Genomic DNA, 21,184 nt, shown 5'->3' with positions numbered 1-21,184 from the left:
TCTCTCATCTAGAACATAAAAATAGCACCTCTTCCAAGGATCTGGGGATTGAAAGAACACTTAGAAATGCAGACAGCACGGTGCCTGCCACAGAGCAAATGCCAACAAATTATAGCTGCTGCTGCTGCTGCTGCTGCTATTATCGTTTGATTTTGATTATCTGAAGGCATTAAAACAAAGACTTGTCTGTTAAAGAACAGTTAACATTTAAAAAACTGTGCTGCCAACACAACATTTTGTGATGAAAGAAATGTTCTATAGTTGGGCTGTCCAATGTGGTAGTTACTAGCCACATGTGGCTATTGACCACTTGAAATACGGCCAGTCCAATGGAGGAACTGGATTTTTAATTTTACCTAACTTTAATTAATTTAAATGTAAACAGCTACATGTGGCCAGTGGCTACTATATTGGATAGCATGAGTTTAGAATAACTAAAATACCACTCTGAAGAGACAATGACCTAGCCCTCTGGCTCTAAAATCCCAGCTCATAGACCAGTACCAATCTGCTATCAAATTTTCACTCGTCTACAGCAAAACAAACCAGAAAAGTTCAAGTCTATGAATTTTTCATAAAGCTAAATCCATTCCATCTAAAGAACCATTGCTCCTTTTGAAACTGATTATTCAATCTAAAATTTTTATGAAATTTAGTCATTCGTTCAAAAAATGTCTATTATAAGTCCTCTCTATATGTCAGACATTATTCTGGAGATAAGAGAGTTAAAAAAAATTATCCTGCTTCATGAAGCTTATATTCTAGAGAAGGGAGAAAGATAATAAACACACACATATGTACATACATACATACACATAAGCGCGCACACACACACACACACACACACACACACACACACACATCTACAAAGAAAAAGATAATAGAAAGTAGGGCAGGGGGAGAAAAAGGGTCAGGGAAGCCCTTTCACATACTGTGCCATTTGAGCAAATATCTGAAGGAGGTGATGGAGCTAGCCATGGACTGAAGAAAGAGCACTCTATGTATAAGACAAAGCAAGGACAAAGACCAGGAAGCAAAAACAAATCTGACATAACCAAGAGAGAATTCAGTGTGGCTGAAGCAGGTAGGTAAGTTATAGAAGATATGGTTAGAGGGGTGCCTGAGTGTCCAACTCTTGATTTTAGCTCAGGCCATGATCTCACAGTTTGTGATATCCAGCCTCTCACTGGACTCTGCACTGACAGCATGGCGCTTACTTGGGATTCTCTTTCTCCCTCTCTCTCTCTGTCCTTCTCAAAATAAATAAACTTTAAAAAAAAAAAAGATAGAGTTAGAGCATTTATCAGAACCAGTTCACAGGGCACCTGGGTGGCTTAGTTGGTTGAGCATCTGACTTTGGCTCAATTCATGATCTCGTGGTTCGTGGGTTCGAGCCCTGCATCGGGTTCTGTGCTAATAGCTCAGAGCATGGAGCCTGCTACAGATTCTGTGTCCCCCTCTTTCTCTGCCCCTCCCCTGTTCACACTGTCTCTCTGTGTCTCTCAATAAATAAACATTAAAAAAAAATTTTTTTTTAACAGTTCTCATAGGGTCTAGTAGGCCACTGTGAGGACTTCAGCTTTTTATCTTTTAGATAAAATTTTAATTTTGGAATAATTTTAGATTTGCAGAATAGTTATAAAAATAGTTCAGAAACTAATGTCTCAGCAGTTTCCCCAAATGTTAAACATCTTACACAACTGTGGTATACTTGTCAAAACTTGTAGCATCCATACAGTAGTATTCATTAAATTCTAGACTTTCCTCATAATCACCAGTTTTCCTACTGATATCTTTTTTCCATTCCAAGATCCCTTCCAGGATCCCACATTGCATGTAGACATGAGTTTTTAGTCTCTTCCACTCTGTGACAGTTTCTCAGTCCTTCCTTGCTCCTCATGCCCTTGCACTTTTAAAGAATACTGATCAGGTATTTCATAGATTGTCCCTCATTATGGATTTCTCTGATATTTTCCTCATGTTTAGCTTAGGGTTATGAGTTTGGGGAAGAATACCACAGAGGTGGGGTGTCCTTGTCATCACATCCTATCAGATGACAATATGATATCCACATGATTTATTACCAGTGAAGGACTCTGGCTTTTATTCTGAATGATATGGGAGCCATGGGGGAGTTCTGAGCAGAGGAGGGACATGTCCTCACTTTTAAAAGGATCATTCTGCAGCTGTGTGGAGAACAGGCTGTAGGAGGCAAGAAGCACGGACACCAATCAGGAGGCTATTAAATTAGATTCAGGCAAAAGACAATCACAGTGGTTTAGGTGAGGAGAGTGGCAAATGAGGTAGTAAGAAGGGGATGCATCCCAGATATATGCTGAAAGTAGAACCAACAAGATTTGCTCATGAACTGGATGTGAGAGAAAGTGAGGCCAAAAGATAAAGGCAAAATTTCTGTCCTGCACCTTAGATGGTAAATACTGAAAGAAGATCGAGGGAATGGAGGGAATTAAGAATCTAGGTTGGGGGCGCCTGGGTGGCGCAGTCGGTTAAGCGTCCGACTTCAACCAGGTCACGATCTCGCGGTCCGTGAGTTCGAGCCCCGCATCAGGCTCTGGGCTGATGGCTCAGAGCCTGGAGCCTGTTTCCGATTCTGTGTCTCCCTCTCTCTCTGCCCCTCCCCCATTCATGCTCTGTCTCTCTCTGTCCCAAAAATAAATAAACGTTGAAAAAAAAAAAAAATTAAAAAAAAAAAAAAAGAATCTAGGTTGGATTCATTGCATTTATAATGCCTATTAGGCATATAAGCAGAAAGGTAGAGAAGTGATTGAACAGATGATTCTAGAATTCAAAGGTGAGGTTGAGGTCAAAGATATAAATTTTAAAATCATCAATAAACAGATGGTATATAAAGCCACAAACTGGATGAGATCACCCAGGGATGGAGTTCTGAGAAAAGAGAAAAAAATCTGAGGTTGAAAATGATAAAGGTAGCTGATGATAGCTGTGATTTTTTTTTTTTTTTTTTTTTTTTTTTGCTCAATTTCCTAAACTGGGAAAGTTAAAAGCTGGCAACCCTACAGCCATCATCAAAGATTTGGTGGTATACATATAAGTAAATATATATGTGTTTCCTTGTTTTAACGTATCTAGTTTTTTACTCTAAAGTTCTGAGAATCTAAGTCTAAATAATATCTCCAGCTCCCTTTGCTATCCTTAGTAGTTTTTCAAAGGTTTTTCTGGAAAGCAGCCTTTTCTTGGACTGAAAGTTTATAGTCTGGAGAGGAGGGAGGAGGGATGATTTTAAGGAGTTCAAAAGCATGGATTCTCTGACAGCAAAGAGGTCCACAGAGCAGTAATTATGTTTTGCTGTCTCATGGCCCAGTGACACTGGTGAGGCAGTACATGTGGTGGTTCAGGGCAGAGACTTCAGAAGGAGTGTGAGTGTGCCTCAGCTCAGCCACTTGTTAGCTACAAAACCCTGAATGAGTGGCTCCCCTCCCTAAGCCTCTGCTTGCTTCTCAACACAACGTATTCTTCTTCTAATTCACTGAAGCCCTATGCATGGTGCCATGTCCAAGATTCTTGGCCAGCTGCAATTTTAGTGCAATGCTGTCCAACATAGAACAAAACTAAATCATCCTACAAGCAAATCTCTTTCAATTAGGGAAGGAGGTGTGAGAGAACTAATTAATGTCACAAGCAACCGCTTATAATAACTTGTTCAAATGCCTACATCTCTACCAGCTGCCTTCCTAATAAAGAATAAAATCTTCCTTTCAGATATAGCATTGAGATTTGCAATTGCCAGATTCAATAAAAATAAATAAAAGAACAAATTCCCATGATGATGACCCTCTTAGAGGAAGCTCAGAAAAGGAGCTAAAGAGAAAACCAAGGTTTATTCCAGGTCTTATGTATCAAGTACATACAGGAGGCAGGGCAATTTCAAAGATTTCCCCCCCCATATCTTCTTAAGCAGTGGCTATCAAGTTTTAGTGTAAATCAGAATCACCTGGAGAACTTGTTAAACCATACACTGCTGAGCCCTACCTCAGAGTTTCTGATTCAGTAGGTCTGGAGTGGGTCCTGAAACTTTGGGTTTCTAACAAATTCCCAAGTGATGCTGACGCTGCTTGTCTGAGGACCACACTTTGACAACCACTGCCCTAAAGACCGCCTGTTATGTCAAAGCCATAGCTGAGAAGATTTGTGTGTGCACTAATCTCTTTTATTTACTTCCAGCAGGGTAATGATTGATAGCCAATGGTGCCTGTAAGATTTTAGCATATGATTTGCAAATCCAGCCCTAGATATTTACTGTGTGAATCATTTTCCAACCATCCAGAACTTCCAGGAATTTATGGACACCAAACCACACACTTCTGAAAGCCTTCCCTAAAAGGAAAGCTTAAGAGAAGCCCAGAGGATGTGAAGTAAAGACATTCAAAAATAAATTCAACAATTACTTCACAGAAGCACTATCAAATTTTGACATAACCAAAGGCCATATGACATATACTAGAAATTGACCACACAGCAAAATCTAAGCAATTCAGAAAAGAGTAAGATGGCCCAGCCAAACTGTGGACATTTTTAAAAAAATAAATCTTGGTACTACTTTTAAAAACTATACCACAATTAAGGACTAACAGGAAAAAGGAGAAAACTTCAGTTTAAATTGCTCCACATTATAAAATACAAATACAAATTCATAATTATGTCACCTACTCAAAAAAACTTACATTCATAATTCAAGGAATTAAATATTTATTGAAAGTATACTCTGGGCAAGGCACAACTGGAATGAAATATATCCCTCCTTGACTCAGGGATGTCCATGGCATGAGCTGATACATGTCATAGCAGAAAAACAAACACTGTACTGAACACAGAGGGAAAACAGACCATTACAATGGGGAAATTCGTTCTGAGATGGACCTGTAAAAATGGAAGGGCATCCCAGGTTAGAGAATAGTAAACACCAAGTTCTAGAAGCAGAAATAGCTCAAGGAATATTGGGAAAAGTCTGTAAAATGTGTCAAAATTGGAAAATGCCCTTGGGATTATAGTGAACGGTGAGCCTATTAAAGTAGGTGAGGGACATGACCGTGTGAGACCCCCAAAGGTAGCCTGTAAGAATTTGGCCTTTGCATCATATTTAACCAAGCAGTAAATGAATAAAACTTTATCCTATAAAGGAACCAGAACATCATTGTCAGAATGCAAAATGTAAACATAAATATAGTAATACCACATATCAAGTATGAAAACTTTCTTCCTGAGGTTCACACAAAATGGTAGAACAGGTAGCAACAGAAATTACATGTTTGTTGGCAAATATTCTTACTCCTTCCCCATAATCAGGTACTAGGCAGGAGTCGGGGAAGGATCTCTAGGTGAGGCTGTATGGGCTGCCTATGGGAAATCACTGCCAGAAACCAGCAAACTGCTCAACATTCTCCAATATCAGTAGGAAAGGCAATGAAAACTTAAAACATAGGCTTAAGAAATCACAGCTTCAACCCAGACAAACCAGGTTGTCGAGTTCCATGGCATATACCTTTGTTGCCACTTGTGTGGCCTGATTGCATGTGGCATGTCTTCAGAAGTGAGACCCATGGATTCTGTGGCAATAGGATGAAGGAAATAGGTGAGGTGGAAACAAGCTTGTTTACAGAGGCCAATGTATGAAACAACTGAACCTGTTTGAAATTATTTATATATAAGGTTTAGTCTAGTATCAAATAAACATAAAGGGCCAAGGAAAAAATAAAGTATATTCTAATGAGGTTCTCAAGGAGTCATCTTCATGGCTGCCACACGGTCCAGGCTACCATGCTCTTGCTCACCTTAAGCCTACAATAACCTCCTAGTGCCCAGTTTGCTTGGGTCAGCCCTAGTTAATGTTGTCCCAGCAAGTATTGACAGCACTTCCTCTCAAGTAATAGTAATACTTGCCATGGAGCAATCACAGAAGTCACAAAATGGCCACACACAAATAAAATCTGACCAAGAATTTTAGATAGTTGCCAACATTTTTTTAAATAAGGAAATTTCACAATAAAATTTTCTCTTATGAATAGGATTTTCTCTTATGCTTCTTAAAAATTAGTTAGAACTGAGCAACAATGGTCCTTTTTTGATAAGGTACATGGTTTCTGGTTTTCCACAGTCCTCAGTACTCCTTTCTGTATCTTTGACACTGAGCCCAAATTCAACTCACTGATCATATTTATGCTGCTCATTTTTCTATAGACCTGCCTGTGCTAGTCTATTATAGTAGCCACTAGCCACATGTAATTATTTAAATTTTCATTTTAATTAACTAAAAACTAAATAAAAACTAAAAGTCCAGGTCTTCAGTTGCACTAGCCACTGTACTCAAAAGCTACATGTGGCTAGTAGCTACCATAATAAACCAGGCAGATACAGATGCTCCCATCATCACAGAAGATTCTATTATCAACAGTCCATTTGATCCTTGGCTCCTATAGGCATACCAATTTGCAGGCCCTGCTACAGGATGATATGAAATTATTTAAAGAGGAGAACCACATAGGATCTAAGAATTCAAAGTAGGCTCCCCAGTGGATGTGACCACAAAGCTGGGATCTGACAAATGTGCCAACATTAGTTGACTGAAGGTAGTTGAAGGAAAAGGGATCTAGGCATAGAGAACAATATATAAGGAAACGTAAGGTGGGAATTTATCCTTACAGAAATCTTTCCTGAGACATTTCATGTCTCCTTACTAAAAAATACCCTTGATTAGCACACATCTAAGCAATGAAGGGCCACATATAAATTTGGAGCTTCAGATAATATTGCCGTATTTTTTTCTCCCAAGTAACACTTGAGAAACCATCTCCACTTGAAGAGAACATGCCCAGAAAATCAAATTTTCTTCCTTCCCATTTCAGGATGATAGTTTCCAATCCTGAAACTATCAAGGCCATAAATGTGAAGGCCATCTGCTGAGCAGCCGTTTCCAGGGGAACAGCAAATGCTCTTTGCACTCTAATGCTTTTCTGCTCTAAAGGACAGTGACTTCTCTGTAGAGGAAGGCATCCTCAATTTTTCTTAGAATTTGCATCTTGCATTTTGTAAGAATATGCATTATGAAAATGATATGCTTTGGGAGTTTTTTCAGACCTCACACTGCTGAAAGCCAAGCTTTTGCCAACAGCTTCTCAAGTGCTGGAGTCTATTTATTATTTGAGGCATTACCCTTGGTGGTAAGAAGCATATTGCTCTTTCCACTGAGGGAGACTTTGCCTTTCTGATTCCATGCAACCAACCTCTTCTAAATAATAACTACTTCCAAAGTTTCATTAGTTCTTTTGGGAATAAGGAAAAAAACAGATGACTAAGCACTGTCCTGAAAAGCTCACAGCCCAACAGTAAAGCCAGATATGTAAACAAGCATAATTCCTCCAATCAATGCAAAAATAGACATATGTTACAGGTGTTAAATGAACAACCAACACACATGTCAGTAAAAACATGAACGCAAGTCACCATATGAAACCTACAGAGGAACCATCTCACTGCCCTCTCACTCCAGGTGCAGTTATCTGAGGCAAAAACAAACCCAACTTATCACTCCCCAGCCTAACCCCTTCTGCCCACTCACCTCTCCCAGATCCTGGAGACCAACAGGACTTAAGATTTTACTCCCCTCAACAGACTCCCAAACTCACAAAATACCTGCCTGTGCCTAATGCTACATTTCATACTTCATTAACCTGGTATTTTTCCAGCGTCAGTGGGGATCTCCATCACCCCACCAGATGACGGCATCACCCTTCCTGGACTCCACATGTGTTTATTGCAAGAAGAAATATAAAATCCTCCACACTCAAGCCCTTCCAGTTGGCCTGTCTAATACTTGCTTGTACTTTCATCTTTACTGTGAAGCAACCTTGTTAAAAAATTTATTTTTCAGGTGCCACCATGGATAAATCAGCCTTTTGATCAAGGAGAAAGCATACGTGAAATTGAGAAAGGACACGTTTTCCTTTTTCTGGGAAGGTTTTGGGGATGTCAGTCACTGTAAAAATCTTTTCTTGGGAATGCTGTCCACATCTGCAAACTGTTCCTGTAAAGTCTATGCAGAAATCCATTTCAGTATATAGCTCTGCTCCATGATAAGCAATCTTCCCTGGAAAATGCCAACCCCGGCCTCCTCAGCTGAAATATAAAGTCATATTGCTTTTTTTTCTTCTATGACAGGACAGAAGGAAGTGATTCACACACCTGAATTCTCTGAAACGGAAAATTTCTCACAGGAGAGTGTTTTGATAGCCTTTCTTTCGAAGTCATGATGTATATGTGAGTTTTTAAGGGTTCCTTATCCAACAGAGAAAGAAAAATTGAGATGGGATAATGATAATGTGAATAATACATTATTGAAATTATTTCTGCCTTTCCATTTTTTTCCCTTTTTGTACTTTATCAGAACCAAGCATGTTTGTAAGTCATAAAGTAGATAGAACAAATCTGTAGTTTCTGAAGATCATAATGCCTGCACCACTAGTTAGCTGTGTAATGTCCAGGCCCTTTGACCTTTCTTAGACCTTTCTTAGACCTAGGCCAGAGGGGCCCCTTTCTTGGGCCACAAACTGTAGAGGGCTCCACACAGAACAAACTCCAAAATGCAGTTTCTCTTCTTTTCAATCTTATAAGGAAGTTTTGTTTGTTTTTTATTTGGTAACTGCCCAAGCCTATAGGAGAGACTCCTTAGCTGAACTTGGCCCCCAGGCCAGAGGATACTGAGTTGATGGACCATGAGAGGATGAACCACAGCCTCTGCCCTTGGAAACCAAAGACAAGATGTCTCCCAGATAACTCTGTTCCCTTCCTTCCCCTTGCTCAAGAGAGGCATCCCTAGAAGGCCTGATTCAGACAAGTAAGGCCTGGAGGCAGACAAGTAAGGCCTGGAGGCAGAAACACACCTCCCTGGAGAGTTTGAATAGGTTATCCTCATTTGGGGCTCAGTGGGTTCAGGGGTCTTGGACCTAAGTCCACTCTCACCCTGTCCTGCTCTTGCAGATCCATGGGAAGGCCCTGGAGAGACTGAGGCCCCTGTTACCTGTAGGCACTAGGCCACAGTCTTCAGGACAGGAGGCAGGCATAGCTTGAGTAGACCTTTTGCATATTTAGATATTTGGTCTGTGGCTCTCCATTAGTACTTGCCCTGGCCCCTCAAATGGTAGGGGCAGCCTAACTCTGGTTTCTGTCTAAAAATAAGAGGACTCAACTAAATTGCTCTACAGTTTGGGCCTGCTCTAAAAAGTCATTATATTTTTCACTTAAGTACCTTAAAGGTAAAGCAGGATAAAAAATGCAATTCAAGATGTCAGAAAAAAAATAATAAAATTTATTTTTCCAGAGTTATTTCAAGAAGAAATCTTTGAATGAATTGTAGCTTCTGGCTTACCCTTTCCTACCTCTCAGGTTGCACACCCTATAATAAGAAACTACAGTTTGAAATGCCTTGGAATACACACACACAATACCACAAATACCACACTGTAAAATTCTCCATGTGGTATAAGAATCACAGTTTATCTCTCTCTAATGACCAATTGTCAATTAATATTTAACCACCTTTTTGCACTGAAGACCTTTTCTAAAATACACAAGAAGAAAAAACGATGTAGAGATTACTTCAAGACTTAGCAATCAAACAAAAACTTTAAAGAAGACAAATAAACAAAAGCCATGCCTAAAGGAGCCAAAGACTACAAACACTGAAGAGTATTTACTATTATTACTGAGGAGGATTAACTTAGAAATACTTAGAGATGTCAGTAGTGAAATACTAATCTGAATTTTAATTTTTACTGATTTTTTTACACTAATTACAAAGACAGATGTGCTTACTATGAACACTGCCTAAACTATAAGCACAGTATAAGAAACAGCTTTCCTGTTCTGATAGGGGGCATAAATAATGTTTCTATGTTATGTCGTGTTCCCGTATATCACGAAACTGGTTGAAATGTATCTCTGGCTACCGTAAATCATAAATACAGTTAAGCGGAACCTCCTCTTCGAATGTAGAAAACAAGCACATAGCAGTAAAATCCAGAGTTACACATGATTTGAGTGTGAGTTTCTTCATAGTCCATTTTAATTGATTTACACAGACAGGAAAGAGGGGGAACATTAAACCTTTTACAAACCTTCCCAAGCTCTCCTAATTAGGCCAGTCCTGCATAAAGAACTTCGTAGTTTTAAAGAATCCAAGAGCAATGAAGTAAAAATGAGATAAATTGGGGAAAACACGTATATATTGCAACACCTGTTCTCAAATTCTGTGCTTCTAATAAAGGGAATGTTATAGGTAATAGACACAGTGGGCTATGATCAGGTTACTCACTAGACCACAGAATGGTATTTCTGAAATTGTTGTTCATATTTTACCTTTATGAAGGAAAAATTATCAAAGTCAAAATTATCAAAGAGCACAGGAAAAGCTGTGCTTTGACATAAGAAGTTTATTTAACAGAACATTAAATGAGACATGTAAAGTAACCAATCTCTTTTAGGAATTAAAGTATTAGTTTAAAAAAAAAAGCATTTCCAATCTTTACTTAAAATGTTCTTAGAATCTTTGTGTCTAACAGGTTGCTGAGTAGATGTAAAAGTAAAAACCAAAATATCTAAAACAAGTGGCCCTGCTTTGGAAAACACTGAAGGCAGTGCTAAAACAGCTACCATATTTCTTCTGAATCTAACCCCCAACAGTTGTAAGGTATATCTTAATTTATATCCTCAGAGAAAGGAAAATCATATAATAACACCATCAACTGGGAGATACATCCCAATTTCAGAGATGCTAAAATGTGTAAAACAAGTCATTGAAATATGGAAAACACATCCAACTCTTAAACTTAAAAAAGTCAGAATGAACATTTCTATATAATGACCACTTAGCAGATATTTATAAAACACATGAAAAAAATGAGTAACTTCACAAACAACTTTCTTGATAGGAAAGTGAAATGAAGAACAGTTCTAAACATGTGATCACAGAGACAGACAATCCTTCATCAAGCCTCCCCTGTCCACTACTCTGGCCCAGCCTTCTCGCTCACCTCAGTTCCTACAATGTTAACAGTAAAAAGCACACACTGTAACAATTAGTTTTATATGCATACACATACCCACATACATACACATTTACCCAAACTCTAGAGCAGGAGTCAGCAAACTGTGACACACAGGCTAAACCAAGCTAAACCAGTTTTGCTAATAAAGTTTTATTTGAACACAGTCATGTTCACTTATTTATGTACTGTCTACGGGTGCTACAACAACACTACAATGGCAGAATTGAGTAACTGCAAAAGACTGAATGGCCTGCAAAGCCTATAATCTTTATCAAATGGCCCTTTAAGAAAAAGTTTGCTTAGCCATGCACTACTACGGCATAAGGCACCAGAGGACAGGGGCTATATTATAAACTGGTCTTACTCTCCCAGTGCCTCTGGCACCAAGTGAAAAGCAATTAATGTATGCTTAGTGGCAGAGATTTTAGAAATCTAAGAGCAGCATACCTCTAAATTGAGCTGAAAGGTCTTCTAAAGGCTAATTTCCATTTCTAGAGGAAGCTCTTTGCCCTCCACTTTACCCTTTTTTTTTACAAGTTAAGATCTAGTCTATAAATCAGTCCCATAGTAGCTATATGACTGATAGAGTAACTCCATTTATCTCCCTGATTAAGTTCATTAAACAGACACTTTGAGGACCATCAATTGCCTTTCACATAAAAATACTTGACAAAGTGGCACTAACCACCTAACAGTAATTCAAGGCATCAATCATTTCCCAGACATCTGTTGAGCATGCTCTCCATGCTACTCTAGATAAGGAGTCACCAAATAGAATTAGACACAGGCCCTGCCCTCAGGGAGCTAAAAGTCTATGGCGACTTCATCTCCTTAGACTTATTTCAAAGTAAACATGTTGTAAATAGCATGATAGCAAAGAGAACCTCAGGGTGATGACCATGGGAAGACCCACTGAGCTATTCAATCAGGACTTGGGTACTTTGTACAAAAACCCTGTAGCAGATAGAAGAATGTACAGTCATGGCTTCTTACCTGGAGCTGTATACAATACAGGGGACAAGGGCTTTGCTTTGACCAGATCCAACACAAGGCAAATGGAGAAGAACACAGTCCTTTGGGTCTCTCAAGAGGGAGAGGTTAATTCTGATAGAACTGGGGTTGAAAAAGAAATAAGAGAAGATCTTGTGAAGAAGATTTTTTAGTAAATTTTAAAGGAGAAGATAATATTTCCATAAGAAAATCTTTTGGGATAAGGGAGGAATAAAGGCACAAAGATCAGGAGGCACAATACCTAATATATCTGTGTTTGGTCCACAAAGAGAGCCATTATTATGTATTAATCAAATTTATTGAGTGCCTATTCTGTGCTAAGTGATATATCTGAGAGCAAAACAAGTTCTCTTTAGAAGCAAAAACAATTCTAAAGGTGATTTCATATTATCATCACTGGGTTTAAGGAGAGCAGAGTGTAGGGTGAAAAATATGGTGGGAGACAAAGCCCAACAGATAGTTTGGAGACCACTGTGAAGAACCTGGGGATGCCAGGTCAAAGAGGTAGGATTCTATTTTTATAAATATAATATTTTTAAATCTTTATATAATAAGTTAAATAAATGTATATTTATTTAAGTTCATTATAAGTTCTATATATGTTCTAGGGCACTAGAGATCATTCTAACACTAAAACTAGTCTTCAAAACCAATTGTATTCATAGCAAAGTACATAGCAGAATGTGAGTTCAACTCACAAGAAGAATGCCACTACTCATTCTTGTTTGAATTTGATCATTTTGAGATATACAGAAGGGACCCAGTATATGTGAGCACACAACCAATGTACTGCTGGCTATGAATTAGAGGTTATTTCCAAATTATCTTAATTTAATATTCTACATAATCTGCCAGCCATATATTCATGTGTGTGTGCTCATGTGTGTTAATGAACACGTTACCTAAAATAAATAGTTTTATTTTAAAAGTAAAACAGTTCCACCATTACCTGCATGCTTCTTTATAAGACAGCTCCAGAAGTGGCAGAAAGAACAAGCCTTTTAGCAGCTTAATCCCTAAATAGCATCCTCATGGCTTTCTCAAGCTTATTTCACCACTGTCTTATGTCCTATTTCCTGAAAGCAAACTTCCCTTACCTTTCCTGAGTGACCTTTCTTCCCTGGTCATCACAGTAAGTCTATTCCCTAGATTCTTAAATGAGATTATTTATCTTCATGAATTGCCTTCCTTTAATATACCAGAGTAATTTAATATTTCAACTTTTTTTGGCTAATATAAATCACTTACTTGTGCTTATTAGGCTCTATATTAGGGTTTCCCAACCTTGATACTATTGACACTGGAGGTCAAATAATTCTGTGTTGTGGGGGGACTGTCCTGTGTATTGCAGAATGTTTAGCAGCATCCCTGGCCTCTACCCACTAGATGCCAGTAAAGCACACACATGCACACGCGCGCACACACACACACACACTGTGATAACCAAAACTGTCTCCAGTCATTGCCAAATGTCTCCTGGGAGGCAGAATCATCCCCTGTTAATAACCACTGCTCTAAATAATTTATTATTTTCATTTTGTATTAACACTAAGAGGTAATATGTATGCAGGTTTACAATTTACCATCCACTACACCAATCATGTTTATAAGTTAACTCACTCAATCTTCACAATACCCCATTTTAAAGATAAGGAAATACTCAGAGAAGATAAGTGGCTTGTCTGGGACCACACTATTATTGAGTGGTAGAACTTTTTATTGAACCTGAGTCCACTGACATCAGACCCTTAGCTCTAAACTACTGCACTGTTTTGCCTTTCTAGAAATGCATAAAATTGACAGGAGTACACTGGGTACAGTCTCTCTCCATCTTCCGTATTTTGTGACCCAGAGCCATCCAGGAACCATCACACATTTAAGGATATATCATTTGCACAGCAGGAGCTCTTGCATCTTCCCAGGAATAAAATTCAGTGACACCTGGTATGGCTCGGACATAGACCAATCTCATGCACGTGGATCATAAACAACCCATATAAGTATGACCAGCTATCTGATATCTACAGGATGAATGTGAGCTCTACATTTTCCTCAACTGAAGTTTTATTTTCCCCAAGCAGGCACTACTTTGGTCAAAAGTATGCACTCACAGAGCACGTACAAAGTGCAGAGCACTAAAACATAGGCATAAGTACTTTAAAAAAAATTAGAGATGAGATCCTTGCTTTAAGAAATTTGAAACCTCATGGTTGAGGCAAAACACCCAGCTACAAAGTGACATTATGGCACATCACACAGCAAAAACTAATTTCAACTAAAGGTGAGAAAATCTCAAGTTGACTATATCAAAAGTTAGAATGACAGACTATTTTCTTAAAAACATTTTTTAAAATAAGTAATCAATCAGGTTAATAAAATGTAGTAGATGAAGAGTACTTAGGAAATTTACTTAACAGATATTAAAATGACTTGAAATTCACCTATCAATTTGTTTATAATGAATACAGTTTTTGATTACACATGAAAGCGGTTTGTGCTCTTTAATAGGATAAACATTTCCTTTATGCTCCACTATCATCTATTAATTCACTTAGCAAATCCTTTGCAAAGACAAACTTTTGCTCAGCCCATACAAACGGGTACAAATTTTAAATAAATGGGTTATGGATCAATTAAACTTTTACATGAGAAATAATTGACCTCACAACTATTAACGCTGATCACAAATAAAGGAGGGGGGGGGTGGTTCTCTGCAAAATCATCTGGGCCTCATTTCCAGTGATTTTGATTTAATTGATCTGAATGGACTTGCATGTCTGCATTTTTAAGTTCGTTGGCTTGTTCTAATAAGCCCCAGGGCTGAGAACAACTAACCGGATTAAAGGAATGTCAGTGCAAAGAGGGAATCAGAAAACACTAGGCACAATGCGTGCAGACTGTAGGCTCTTGCACCCCATGTCTATCAGCCCTTATACCAGCTCCTACTGGTATACTTTGTCTCTGATCTTTGGCTTCTTCATCTGTAAAATAAAGATGTTCAGTGGAGTAAATGAGAAAACTCGTGTAAAGAGCTTAGCATGCTGCCTGAAAGTGCTCAGTACATTTTAGAAACTATTGCAGGCTTTCTAGAAGAGTTGACTTTTGAGTTGAGTCTTAGTCTTAATGATAAAAATAAACTTACATGCCTCTAAGAATGCACTCGTTCCTGCCAATTAATTTCTTTAAAAAGAGATTCACAGAATTCAATTCTATACTGGGTAGCCTCTCATTTATAATTAGCATGCAAGTTAAAGATCAAACTTCGTATGTGCCCTTCAGGCATCCAGAATTCAACTGACGTGTTGCTCTTTGCCACTTGAATCTTTGAGGTCTCTGATCTACTTATGACATCCCTCCCATCCATCACAACAATTACAAAAATATTTGTACCACCTCCAACTGCTAAGACAAAGATATATTCTCATCTACATGCTCCCTTGCAATAACTAACCTGCAAACACAATAAAATAAGTTCCAGGCATGGCTGAATTTTTTACAGTATTAGTTATAAACCCTAAAATAATTTATAATGGAAATTATGAGATGTCCTTCACTATGGAGGATATTGGTCCTAGGCTCAACGACAGAACATGTGTTCACGGGAGCACACAACTGTATATACGCAATACACATACACAGAAAAGGGTTCTGTTCACTTAACTCAAATTTATTCAGAACAGTCTTATGTTATTTATTTTCATGAGTTTTAGACAAGATCTTTTTTAGCACATTACAGAGGCCTGGAGGGGCTTTCTGCATAAAAGACAAAGCCAAGCACTGTTAATGCAAAGTATAGTAACTCAGTGTTTTGAGAAACATGGCCAAACATATTTGAATATGAAGCCATCAGGCCAAGAAATCTTGGTGTCTAGAGCTGAGAACAAACTTGGCAGTTGAATTCTCATTATCAGGAGATTTCTTGCTACCTTGTAGCCACTTGGCCCAGCCTGTCTCAACCTTACAAAGATCCCTATGCACATTCCACAAAATATTTGGACAAGAATGTTTCATATCTTTCATGTGGTGGTAAAACATAAGATGTGAAAAAATGCCATAGAAAGAGCATCTATCCCCCATTTTCATCTGAAAATGCCATAGAAAGAACATCTATCCCCTTCAGGTTGCTATGAAGATTAAATGAGCTAATACATGTAACATGCTTGGCACAGTGCCTGGAGCAATAAGCACTCAATACATACTGACTAGGTTATCATTATGTGTTTTAACTGACATTTCCATTATAAACCACACTCACAAAATCTGCATCAAATTTCTCAAACAAATGCTCTAACAAAATAAGAGTGCAACACACAAACTATGCTAAAAATCCAAGGCCCAAAGATAACCTCAAAACTAGGGCCTGTGCCATGCTGAATGTTGTAGAGGAAAAAGCTAAGAGAAAACACAAAACATGAAGCAAGAGATGGTAGCAAATCTGATAGTAATGCTAAGAAAATCACAATTCAGACAACTTACCTTTAGGAAGTAAAAGAATTTTAATGTCCTCAGGGTGCTATTTGGGGTTCAGAAAGAATCTTTCACTGGAATAAGACCTAAGAGGACTTACAAAGAGTCCACCTTCAAAAGGTTGCGTTGGAAGAGAGAGATGAGACTCCAGTCACAGAATTTGGCTTGTCACCTCCACCCCAAATATACACACATATTTCAGGTAATTCAGGAAGCTGTTCAGGAAGCCTCCTCATTATACTTTTAAAAGCTCCCTTTCCATCATTAAAAAGGCACACATTTCTAATAGGTAAACATCCTTCAGTTGAACAAACTTGAAGCATGACTATTCCTAAGTAAAGTTGCCTTCATTTTCCAAAACTCCTGGGCACACTTAAACCAACGTGTGAAATTCCATGAACTCCAGGGAAGGAGTGGGGGGGGGGGGGGGGATGCTAATGTGCTTAAGCTTACAACAGTGAGACCCAGTGAAAGACAGACTGACTAACCCACAGACCAGCAAAATCTTAATGCCTAATAGCAAATTATTCTTAATAAAGAACCAATCAAAAATTTACTAGAACATGAAGGAGACTTTAAGAGACCACTTACCACAGCCTGCCTAGAGAGTCAGACCTTCTGACGATGAAATGCCACCTAAACACAGTAATATTTCAGTGATCTCTAACAAAATATACACATGTGTTACAGCTGAAGACACTTTTTTTTTTTAACCCATCATAGAAACTAAAGAAAGTTCCCAACTGCCACTAGATTCCCTGGCAGCCTCACAGATCAACATTTCAAGTTGATCAGTAAAACAATGCACATGTTCAACTAAACTTTGTCTGGCTAAAGTCTGATTTAAAATGTGAAAAATAAGACATATCAGTATTGTTCAAATCATATTTTTTTACAAAGTTATTTGCTCCAGTGAGAAAAAAATCATATTTCAGTCTCGGTTGTTATTTATCCCTACGGTTGACACACTGTTTTATTTTAAATAACTTGTAAAATGTTACCATAATGGCTTTAACATCAATTTCATATCTGATCTGCACTCTCCTGGTACATAGGGAAAACGATGTCCAAAAAGGTCTAAAGAGAAACAAGTCAAAAATAAAAAGTAAATCTCATTCAAGGGTGCCATCTAGTGGGAAAATCAGGTGGCTGTCATGTTGCTAAGCAACCTTTGGATGGCATGTTTAAAATCCCAGAATCTTGGAGCTTGGAAAAAAACTTAGTTCAGTGTTTCCCAAAATATGTTCCTTGTTAACAGGATTCTGTCATCAAATACATTTAAGTAATGCTGGGTGAAACACTGGACAGTATGTCTTTACTACAGAATATCTCACAGCCTAGAATATGCTCACTCACATACACTGGGAATCTCCAAAGAGGGCTATGGCATTTCTCACATATATTTGATCAGGGAAACTCTTTACTTGTGGATGCCTCTGAACTCCTCACAGAACACTGGAATTTCTCAAAACAATGTTTAGGAAATGCTGATCTAATCCAACTCCTGCCTCCACAGTTTACGCATGAGGTTTCCAGTTATTTAAGTGACTTGTCCTGGTTCCCAGTATTGCCTATAGTCTGGCAAGCCTACAAGTCTGTCTTTGTAACCTGAGGGGTGAGCAGAAGTAACCTAAAGGAGGTGGGCTACAGGATACTTTCCTCTGCCCTTCTACTCTAGCATTAAAACTCTATTGTGGAAGGTCTGAAAGTTTCATTTTAAGCACCTACCAGTCTGGAATGATACCCTATTGCACTTATACAATATTATACATTGACTTAAAAACCTAAAAGAATGTTCTCCTTTCACGTTCTGATGGTTATTATTTTTTAAATCAGGCTTTGGATTGATCTTAATGTTATATATCAACATGGGTAGTAGTTCATTTCTATAAATTTTATTATTTTTAAAGATATATTTTTGCAGAAACAATTTAAGAGTGTGTAAAAGTTATGTCTGATGTCTCCCATATATGTCTCATTTGAATGTAAGCCTGAAGGACATTCATAATACCTAGTAGTGATAGTGGGGATCGAAAGAATTATAGGCTAAAAAAAATAAGCTCAAAGAAAGGCAGGCCTTACAAACCTCCCATCCCCCAAATATAGCAAATATTATATAGGATAATAGCAACAGATTACAAAAGCATCTTCCAAGGCTTTTTGCTACAAATTATCCTGAAATAACTAAAATATATTTTCATTTGTAAAAAAATTTAAAATTTCAACAACAGGGGCGCCTGGGTGGCTCAGTCGGTTAAGCATCCAACTTCTGCTCAGGTCATGATCTTGCAGTTCATGGGTTCAAGCCCTGTGTCGGGCTCTGTGCTGACAGCTCAGAGCCTGGAGCCTGCTTTGGATTCTGTGTCTCCCTCTCTCTCTGCCCCTCCCCTGCTCATTCTCTCTCTCTCTCTCTCTCTCTCTCTCTCTCAAAAATAAATAAAGATTTCTAAAAAAATTTTTTTTATTTCAACAACAAAAAATAATTATGGGTGCTGTGTTTATGGGCATCCCAAGGAACCTATGAAGTGTCAGCCTCATGGCTTCTTTCTGAGTACTCTGTTCACCAGTTTCAGTGTTTGTCACGGCTGTACCTTACAAGCTGGTTATTCTAAGAAGGAATTATGTGTTCACAAGCTCTAACTCCACAGCCTATTCCCTTCCCTCAAGACTGAAATAATGGGATAATAATAACTTGAATGAAGATTAATCGTAAGTAATAAAGTACCTTGTTCGGTAATTTTTAAATCATTTTGGTGGTTATATAACATCATTGCTAGTTTTATATTTGGAAACTATTAAGTTTTATCTTATTTAAAAGTTTTCTCTTATTTAAAAAAAACTTTTTATTTTAAAAAAGGGGAAATTGCTCTCAATTTATGCCAACCTTTGGGCATAAAACTTCTTTTTCTGCACTAAAAATTATCTCTAAAGGATAGATTCCAGAGGTATCCAGGTATTTGATTACAGACTCATTTACGTTGACAAACTTTTCCCCCAATGTGGTTGTCCTAATAATTTACACCAAATATGAGACTCAGATCCCTCAGTTATAAGTGGGAGGCATGAGAGATTAAGCCTAGGTGTGCAGACCACTCTCAGTATAGTCCAGGTCAAACATGCACAGCATTTGGAAGGTTCAGGAAATGCTCACTTGTTTGCACACACACTCAGACTTTAATGTAAAGAACCTCCTCCCATACATGAAAATCAAATTCTAAAGAGTCCCAAAACTCCAAAACCATAAGTTTTCAAAAGGACTTGTACTTCCAGAAGGTGAAAAAAAAGCTCTCAATTAGGACCCCAACCTCAAAGTGCTAACCAGAAATATAACACCTATACACAGAACTGGTATTTTAATCAGATTAACAGAAAGCCACATGCAAAGTGGAAATAAACAAAAGTACTGTCGGGCTGGACAGGTTGGGAGAGGCCTGGTACCCAAACTTGAAAATGGCACTACTTTGCACTAGAGAACTAGCTATAATTTCTTTAAATCTGCCCTGGAAGGCTGTCCACTTTTATTCTGCTCATGGATTACAGCAACATGATGAGATGTTGTAAAGCAACTCTAAGAGGCATGAACTGATAGGAAATACTTTCTTGGCCCTTGACATACTCCCCCCATACTATACTCAGCCCAAGAGTTAACTTTCCTCAGGAGTCTCTAAACCACAAAACATTTTTTTTTTTCACTTCTAAAACTCTTTTGCTTTCCATGTATTTTCTGACAGGACCCACGAGTATTTCCAAAGGTTTAGCTATAAATTAGAATGCATAGCACATCAGGGACAGCTAATTCACCTAGAGGAGGATCCAGCTCTGATTAATTTTTCTTTCCTTACCTTGCTCACAACAGGATTCCTAACCTACCAACTAGCCTACTGACACTGCCACACAATTGAGCCATCATTCATTCATTCAAATATTTATTGTGCTCTTATTATGTGTCAGGTCCCATGCCAGGTTCTGATAATTCAAAGTGGATGTTGAATCAATAATTTCAGCATCATTCATTGACCAGTTGTGTGACCTTGGCCAAGTAAGCTAATTACTCTGAGCCTCGGTTTCCTTAACTGTAAAATGTGGGATAATAATGGTACCTTGCAGAGCCACGGTATTGTGCGGTGGGGAAGAGGGATGGATTTGTAAACCCTGGAGCGAGGTTCTGCCTACCTGAGGGCGCTACTGTACGGAGACCCTGGATGAAGCCACCATCATCATGTCTGACCAGGAGCCAAAACCTTCAACTGAGGACTTGTGGGATAAGAAGGTAGGAGAACACATTAAACTGAAAGTCATTGGACAGGATAGCAGTGAGATTCGGTTCAAAGTGAAAATGACAACACACCTCAATAAACTCAAAACATCACATTGCCAAAGACAGAGTGTTCCAATGAATTCACTCAGGTTTCTCTTTGAAGATCAGAGAAGTGCTGATAATTACACTCCAAAAGAAATTGGAATGGAGGAAGATGTGATTGAAGTTTATCAGGAACAATGATCAATGATTCAATGATTTATATATTCTTTTTTTTTTCTTTACCCTCAATCCTTTTCTATTTTTAAAATTAGTTCTTTTGTAACGTGGTGTTCAAAATGAAATTGAAAACTGGCACCCCATCTCTTTA

At 38.2% G+C, this 21,184-nt stretch overlaps 1 protein-coding gene and 1 pseudogene across 10 annotated transcripts in view; one reads left to right on the top strand and one right to left on the bottom strand.

Moving 5' to 3' along the window:
• The window catches only part of ERC2 (ELKS/RAB6-interacting/CAST family member 2), a 934,759-nt gene that overhangs the window by 709,209 nt on the left and 204,366 nt on the right, over positions 1–21,184 (bottom strand). The window lies entirely within an intron of this gene.
• Positions 20,702–21,057, top strand: LOC112852580 (small ubiquitin-related modifier 1 pseudogene; annotated as a pseudogene).

Source organism: Puma concolor, chromosome A2, assembly GCF_028749965.1.
Source record: "Puma concolor isolate L17-30 chromosome A2, mPumCon1.1.hap2, whole genome shotgun sequence".
Taxonomy (NCBI): domain Eukaryota; kingdom Metazoa; phylum Chordata; class Mammalia; order Carnivora; family Felidae; genus Puma; species Puma concolor.
This window is presented reverse-complemented; position numbering and strand designations above follow the sequence as displayed.